Source organism: Dipodomys ordii, unplaced genomic scaffold (genome assembly GCF_000151885.1).
Source record: "Dipodomys ordii isolate 6190 unplaced genomic scaffold, Dord_2.0 Scaffold2, whole genome shotgun sequence".
Lineage (NCBI taxonomy): Eukaryota > Metazoa > Chordata > Mammalia > Rodentia > Heteromyidae > Dipodomys > Dipodomys ordii.
The window spans coordinates 35,884,629-35,893,360 of NW_012267218.1; positions in this window are offsets into that span (position 1 = coordinate 35,884,629).

Consider the following 8,732-nt stretch of genomic DNA (forward strand, 5'->3'; position numbering starts at 1 on the left):
GGTTTTCTGGTGGTTTATTGGAGATAGGAGTCTCACGGTGTCTCCTGCCCGGGCTGGCTTTGAACCGCGATCCTCAGATCTCAGCCTCCTGAGTGGCTAGGATTACAGGCGTGAGCTACCAGCGCCCGGCTAATTTTTTAAACAAGACTTAAGGATGGAAGGCATTTAAACTTAGGCAGGAGGGGGTCGCTCTCTGCAAGCTACAACGCTGGCATCTGAAAGCTAGGGTTTACCCGTGCACACGTGCCCGCCAAGGATTTTGGTTCTGTTTATTGTTTTTATTTAGTCTCCATTCACTCAGACACTGACTCTGAAGCCATCCTAGCAGACGCTGAATCCCTGTTTCATCCATGGATAGCGATGTAGGCCAGTTACTTCGGCCTGTCTGTGCCCATCTTTCTCCTCAGAGGTAAAATGGATCTACTAATGCAACTTACCTCTTGGAGAAATGACATACAGCATGCAGTGTGTGTTTGCGCTGTGCGTTTACAACGTGGCTGGCACACTGGCTGTAAGAATTAATGTAAGTCCCCTCCCCCCTACTTTGTTTTTCCTGCAGAAGATCTTACAAATTTCCCCCTTGGAGTGTCACCTGTGTTACAGTTACCTTTGCTAGAGACACTGCTCACAGTGGGGTAGAGGTCTGGCTTGTCAACGGAACAGCTAAACACACACACATATATATATGCAGTGCATCCAAGCACCTCAGAAATTGAACCCAGCAAGCCAGGCACTGGTGGCTTACGCCTGTAATCCTAGCTACTCAGGAGGCTGAGATCTGAGGATCGCGGTTCAAAGCCAGCCCGGGCAGGAGAGACTGTGAGACTCCTATCTCCAATAAACCACCAGAAAACTGGAAGTGGTGCTGTAGCTCAAGTGGTAGAGCGCTTGCCTAGAGCTGAAGAGCTGAGGGACAGGGCCCAGGCCCAGAGTTCAAGCCCCACGACCGACAAAAAAAAAAAAGAAAGAAAAGAAATTGAACCCAGCAATCCACAATTTGTATCTGTATTTTATAATTGTACAATTTTGCCTAGCTGCTTACCCTTGCTAAGAATTGTTTTTTCCCTCTTCAGTGTAGTGTGATGCCCTTTTCCCTCTGAACTCATCAACTGCATGCTATTGCTTTGTTCTTTATCTGCTTTCCACACTTACGTCTGTGTATGTAGGTGTATATGTGAACCTCCTCTCTCCTGCCACATCACAAAAACTCCCTAAAGGCTGGGACTGTTTTACTACCCTCCACAGGTCACAGCTCTTAGCACTGGGCCTGGTTAGCATGCAACTGGTAATTGCTTACTGCTAGACTCTGGAGAAGGTAGGTTAGTTGGACATTGTTTTCTCATTAGCATACTTTTTAGCTCACTTTAAAACTTAATAGGACCCATTTAATCTCTACAACAAATAGCATTAAGTCCACATTTACCAAAAAGACAAAAACAAAAGCTCCCTTGCCACTCACTTCTCCTCTGCATTGCTTCCTCCCACCTCCTCCACCCCCCACAGACATGGAAGGAACTACAGCCTTAACAAGATCCTAAGATCTAGGTCTAAAAGTAGAGTTACATTCAGACGTTCCTAAGCATACAGAAACTATTGGATTAACTCACCCATTCTTTATGCCTATGGCATGTCAAACCCTAGCTGGTAATACAAGAACTAATTTTGTTCCTTAATTTTAAGGTACTGAAGAACAATGAATGACTTAGCCAGATGCCTGTGGCTCATGCCTGTATTCCTAGCTGCTCAGGAGGCTGAGATTTGAAGATTGCAGTTCCAAGCCCAGTGGAGCAGGAAAATCCCTAAGATATTTATCTTCAGTTAGCCAGAAGGAACAAACAAACAAACAAACAACAAAAACCCTGGAAGTGGAGCTGTAGCTAAGTGATAGCATGTTAACTTTAAGCAGAAAAAGCTGCGACAGCTCCCAAGCCCTTACTTCAAATCCAAGCACCAATACATACACACACACACACACACACAGAGCCAGTGGCTCACGCCTGTAATCCTGGTTACTCAAGAGGCTGAGATCTTAGGATCACTGTTCAAAGCCAGCCCGGGCAGGAAAGTCCATGAGACTCTTCTCTCCAATAAACTACCAGAAAACCAGAAGTGGAGCTGTGGCTCAAGAGGTAGAGTGCTATGCTAGCCTTGAGCTGAAGAGCTCAAGGACAGTGCCCAGGCCTAGAGTTCAAGCCCCACAACTACCAAAAAGAAAAAGAAAAAACTGCCTTCCAAATGCCTCTCACCCATGTCCTTTGTCATTGCTCCATTTTACTCATTTCTAAATACATGACTTGCTTTCTAGTTCTGAATTAGATTCCTTCTAGTTGGGTGGAGCCTATTATTGTGGCCTGTGTTATGTCACACATTGACAACAATATTTATACAGTTGGGGGGGGCTGAGTCGTTCTTACACACTACTAATAAATCTTGTTAGAGCAGACAGGCAAGTCACTGTGTCTCCAAATCTCCCCACGTTCCCACCCACCCCCACCCCCACCAAATGCCACTTTGAGGTGGCTCATTAGTCCAAAGCAAACCATTTGCCATAACAGCTTGTCCGTCTCCATGAAAAAGTGTTTCCAGCAAGTTTAAATATTAAAACTAATGTATTCAGATGGCACCACCAATAAAATGGTCACGAATAGGAATAAAGGTTAGTCTTTCCAAAGGATCCATTACACATTAATAAATAATGCTGTTCATTCACATGCCAATTAAAACAAACCTGAGCTGTCAAATGAAGTCAGAAACAAGGAGCCTAGTGCAGTAATTGTTTTTCCAGGAAAAGTCCCAATGTCATCAGATTAAGTGCAACTGGCTGGGTTGCCCCTATTCTCCTAACCTAGCAGCCAAATATTCTCCTCTCTGGTCTCATTCCCTCGATTCTCTTCCCTCTCTGGTTCTTTGTTTTAATTGCAAGTTTGTAAGAGGCGGTTCCCTTCTGGTGCTGACACTCACTTCCCCCTATGGATTTGATTTTTCTTTCTCTTTCTTTTTAAAGCAGGTTCTGGTGCATCCCCCCCTCCCCCCCCCCACACACACACTAGTGCTATATATTAACTCCTTTCAAGTCTGGTTCATTCCTAGTTCCTTGTTTGCTTCATCCTCACCCTCCACCCCTCCAGGTCTCTGTCTTCTTATGAACATTTAGAAAGTACGGCACTAAAGATGGAATGAATCTGCTGTGCAGAGCGTCTGGAGAGTAAACTAAAAATAAAGGTGCACGCGTGAGGGGGGAAGAGAGAGAGAGAGAGAGAGAGAGAGACTGAGCATGCTACAGTTATGTGATCTATGGGTAACCATACTTCCTGGGAAGAGCCTGAAGGGTGTCTTAGATCACACAGCCTAGAGCCTTGCACTTGGGCATAGCACTTCCTATGAGCATCCCCGCCAGAGTCTAAGTATTGCTCTACAAATTCCTAATCCAGTAGTGAACATTCTACTGCAGACAGAGTAAAGGAGCGCTGCACATTTTGCTATAGAGAAAAGCAACAAAATGATGCCATGCAGCGTTTATGGCCAAACAAACACAAATGATGCAATTGGGGGAAAGCTGTCTCCAAATGGGGGAGAGAGGGAGTAAAGGGAAATCCTTTGAGTTTGGTGATGACCACCATTTGAGGAGCTGGGATCAAAGCTGCAGCCAGACATCAAAGCCCATTTGAGCCTAATACCAAAAGAGCCATCATGAATTAAACTTCATATATAAACTAATTATAGCTTGACCCCCACAATTAGGCTTCAGTGAGCACACAGGGGAAAGAAAGCAGACTTTGAAACAAAAGATCAGGGGAAAACGGAAAGTTGGTAGCAAATCTGGGTAACATCATGGCCCTGAAGACTTTGAAAATCTTTGGAGGGCAGAGGGGAATAAAGAAATGGCAGAGGAAATAGCAAACTTTGACAATACTGGTCTTGTTTGAAAGGCTATGAAAGCATCTTCCACACTCTCTGACTGCATGATCAAATACATTTTAATTCCTTGATGAAAAGTTTATCTTTAAGTTGTGTTCTAGTATTATTAATGGGTACCATGTCATCAGGTTCTGCTGAAGGAGTGCTGAATGATTATATGGGTTTGCTTCTTCCAGAAGCTCAGGTGTCTTCATTCAGAGTGCTGAGTTCTAAGATACAGGGTGTGTCCCAGAGGGACTTTCATTCTCCCCAAATTCTAATCATCAACCTTGACACTCTCATCAGTTTTGGACATGAATCCCTTAAGTCTGTTAATACTGCTAGTCATCTTTAGAGAAGGCAGGTGCAGAATACCGGGCGTGCAAATCCTTAGAACTGTGTCTTTAGTACAAAGACTGTGAAATGATCAGATTCCTTCATTCTCAGGCAAAATTTTCAAAGTATTTCAGAGACAAGAGGCTCTTTTAAGCAGTCAGCAAATAGCCTTTACCCTTATGTTGCTTCACTGGGTCTGCTCCCCAATTATTAAAAGTGATCAGTGAGCCGGGCGCTGGTAGCTCACGCCTGTAATCCTAGCTACTCAGGAGGCTGAGATCTGAAGATCAAGGTTCAAAGCCAGCCCAGGTAGAAAAGTCTGTGCAAATCTTATTTCCAATAAACCACTAGAAAACCGTCCAGAAGTGGCGCTGTGGTTCAAGTGGTAGAGTGCTAGCCTTGAGCTGAAGAGCCCAGGGACAGCATCCAAGCCCAGAGTTCAAGCCCCATGACCAACAACAACAAACAAAAGTGATCAGTCTCACAAACTAGCAAGCCATGGCAAACATTGATACTTCATAGAATATTTCTTGGTAAATAAACATCAGTGATTTCTTTTCTTTCTCTCTTCCTTTTTTTTGTCAGTCGTGGGGACTCAACTCTGGCCCTGAGTGCTGTCCCTCAGCTCTTCAGCTCAAGGCTAGCACTCTACCACTTGAGCCACAGAACCACTTCCAGCTTTTTCTGCTTATGTGGTTCTGAGGAATCGACCCCAGAATGCCATGCATGCAAGGCAAGCACTCTACCACTGAGCCACCTTCCCAGCCCTATCAGTGATTTCTGAAAATGGCAAACTCTTAACTATACAGCCTTATTTACCAGGCACCAGTGGCTCACGCCTGTAATCCTAGCTACTCAGGAGGCTGAGATCTGAGAATCACGGTTCAAAGCCAGCCTATGCAGGAAAGTCTGTGAGACTCTTATCTCCAATAAACCACTCAGAAAACTGGAAGTGACGCTGTGAGCCACAGCTGTAGCGCTGTGGTTAAAGTGGTAAAGTGCTAGCCTTGAGCAGAAGAGCTGAGGGACAAGCTCCAAGGCTGACAAAAAAATAAAATATATAGCCTGACTTTTTTTCCTTGCGCCAGCACAAAAAACTCAATACATTTGTTTTACTTACCCATAACCAGTGCTCTACCACTTGAGCCATACCTTATTCTGGCACTTTGCTAGTTCTTTGGTAGTAAGAGTATCTTGCACTTACTGCCTGAGCTTGCATCAAACCTGGGTCATCATTTCTCACCCTCCTGAGTAGCTAAGGTTGCAAATGTGAGCTACAGCACCTATATCGATAGATTTTTTTTTCTACCAACTTAATGGTGAAGAAATCATATTTAAGAACCATTTTCAGTGAGATATTTATTGTACATATAATATATCCATTCAAGATTGTGAACCAGAAAAACACAATGTCTACCTTCACGAAGCTGATGGTCTAAGAGTTAAACTGACACTGATTAAATAACTATGCTTGTGTAAACATGCCTGTGTATTTCCAAATGTGAAGCAACTATAGCACAATTTGTGAAATAATTTTTTAAAAGTAGATATGTTTTTCAGGGAAATGCAAATCCGGAACATGATGAGATATCTCAGCTAAAATGGCTATTATAAAAAAGACAATAACAAATACCAGTCAGGATGTGAAAGAAAGGGAAATTCTCATATAGTGTTGATGGGAGTATAACTAGTAGAGTTATAGTGTATTGAAGTTCCTCAGAAAAGCAAAACTAAACTACCATATGAATCAGCCATTCCGTTACTTGGTGTATACTCAAAAGGAGAGAAATAAGAGTGTCCAAAAAGGTATTTTCAACCAGGTGCAAATGGTTCATGTCTATAATCCTAGTTATTCAGTAAACAGAGATCCAAAGGATCATGGTTCAAGACCAACTCATATAGAAAAGTCAATTAGATCCCATCTCCAAATTAAGCAGCAAAGAAGCTGGGCTGGCGCTGTGAATCAAGTGGTAGAATGCCAGCCAAACAACCAAGTAAAGCTTAAGGCCCTAAATTCAAACCCTAGTATTACCACATTCAGAGAGAGAGAGAGAGAGAGAGAAACAGCACTGTCATATTGCCACATTTATTGTAGCACTACTTATAACTGCCAAAATATAGGGTTAGCATAGGTGTCCTTTGTAGACAAATTAAGGAAATGTAGCATATAAACACAATGGAATATTATTAACTTTAAAATGTATGACAGTCTACCGTTTGTGGCAGCATAGATCAAAAGGGAGAAAATTGTGTTCATTGAAATAAGCCAAGTACATGCTGATCACATGGAAATAAAAGAGTAATAGCAGAGGCTAGGAAAGAAAGAAGGAAATAGACAAAGGGTGGAAACAAGTACAGGAGTATAGGTGGACAGGAGAAATACCTTCTGTTTTATAAAACAGTAGGATAACCATGCAGGTAACACTTAACTGTATATTTCAAAAGAGTAGTGCAGAGGATTTTGTTGTGTTCTTAACACAAACAAATAACAAATGCTTAAGGTAGTGAATACACCAGTTTCTGAGATCTGATCATTACACAGTGTATATATGTAATTAAATATCATTCTATGAAAAATTATCATCACTTTTTCATTACTGGGGTTTGAATTTAGGGCCTTATATTTGATGTTTGATAGTCTGGCAATCTACTACTTGAACCATACCTCTAGCCCTGTTTTTTGCTGGTTATTTTTGAGATAGAGTCTAGAAATGTTTTCTGCCAAGACTAACCTTAGACTTTAATCCGCCCACTCTCAGCCTCCAAGTAGCCAGGATTACAGGTGTGAACCACTAGTGCTTTCTGTCGATTAATTTTTTTTAATGTAAAGCAGATATGTTCTCTGATAATACAAAAACATATTCAAACAAAATCACAAAAAATACTGACCTTTACATGTTTCCCCAAGGAGAATCATTTTTCTTTTCTTTTTTAAAATTTTCTGTTACTGAAGATTAAACCAGCGATTCAAGCACATTTAGGCAAGCATTACCACAGACCTACATCTTCATCCTTGGAAGGGAATTCTTATATTTTATTCTTTGTCTTTAAAAAAAAAAATATTACTCTTGGGCTGGGAAGGTGGCTCAGTGGTAGAGTGCTTGCCTTGCATGCATGAGGCCCTGGGTTCGATTCCTCAGCACCACATAAGCAGAAAAAGCCAGAAGTGGTGATGTGGCTCAAGTGGTAGAGCACTAGCCTTGAGCTGAAGAGCTGAGGGAACAGCGCCCTGGCCCAGAGTTCAGGCCCCATGACTGACCAAAAAAAAAAAAATTAACTCTTTAAAACCACATTTGAAACCCGTTAAGGAAGGTATTTGCTTTAAAGCAAAACAATGAAGTATTTTCCGGCTAAAAATTATTAATTGAAATAATTGATTATTGAAAGCTAATTAGCATATGTAAATAAACTTTTTTTTGTTGTTTGTCCATCAGGGCACTATGCCTGAGCTTTTTTTTTTTTTTCCCCTCAAGACTAGTGCTCTACCACTTTGAGACACAGCTTCATACCCATTTTTGGTGGTTAATTGGAGATAAGCGTCTCATGGACTTTCCATCCTTCCGCTGGCTTCAAACTGGTATCCTCAGATCTCAGCCTCCTGAGTAACGTGGATTACCAGTATGAGCCACCAGCACCCTGCCTGTCCTGGGATTTGACTCAGGACCTGGGCACTGTCCTTCAGCTTTTTTTTTTTTTTTGGGTCCGGTCTTGGGGCCTGAACTCTGGGCCTGGGTGCTGTCCCTCAGCTCTTCAGCTCAAGGCTAGCGCTCTACTACTTGAGCCACAGCGCTACTTCCAGCTTTTTTTCTTTTTTTGCTTATGTGGTGCTGAGGAATTGAACCCAGGGCCTCAGGCATGCAAGGCAAGCGCTCTACTACTGAGCCACCTTCCCAGCCCTCCTTCAGCTTTTATACTCAAGGCTATCGCTCTATTAACCCACAGCTCCACTTTTGGCTTTTTGGGTAGTTAATTGGAGATCAGAGTCTGACAGGCTTTCCCATCCAGGCTGGCTTCAAACCAGGATCCTCAGATATCAGACTCCTAAGAATAGCTAAGATTACAGATGTGCGCCACTTGTGCCCTGCTTGTAAATAGCTGCTTAAATTATTAATTACTTTATTGGTTTGTGCATTTCCCTGTCCTTGGAATAATCCTAGACACGTAGAAAGAAAAGACATCCTTTAAACCCATAGCACTATGGCAATGTCTAATATGGTTTCCCGATTCTTTCTGAACTGGCATAGAAAAATGAGCAGTAAGGTGATGTTTTGGGCCCCAGTAGAGATTATTAGCATGGAAGCAGAAGCTTTCACTCTGGCTTTGGGATATAACTGATCCGGTCTTCCTTTAGTTTCCGTGAATGCAACTCTGGAAGGCCAGGCAGAAACCCAAGCAGAACTCCAAACAAGCTTCCGCATCCCACATCCAGTTGTCAGCCTATGTTTGCCACTGAGACTCACACAGCCACTTTAATTAGGATCCCCGGGGGGGGGGGGGGG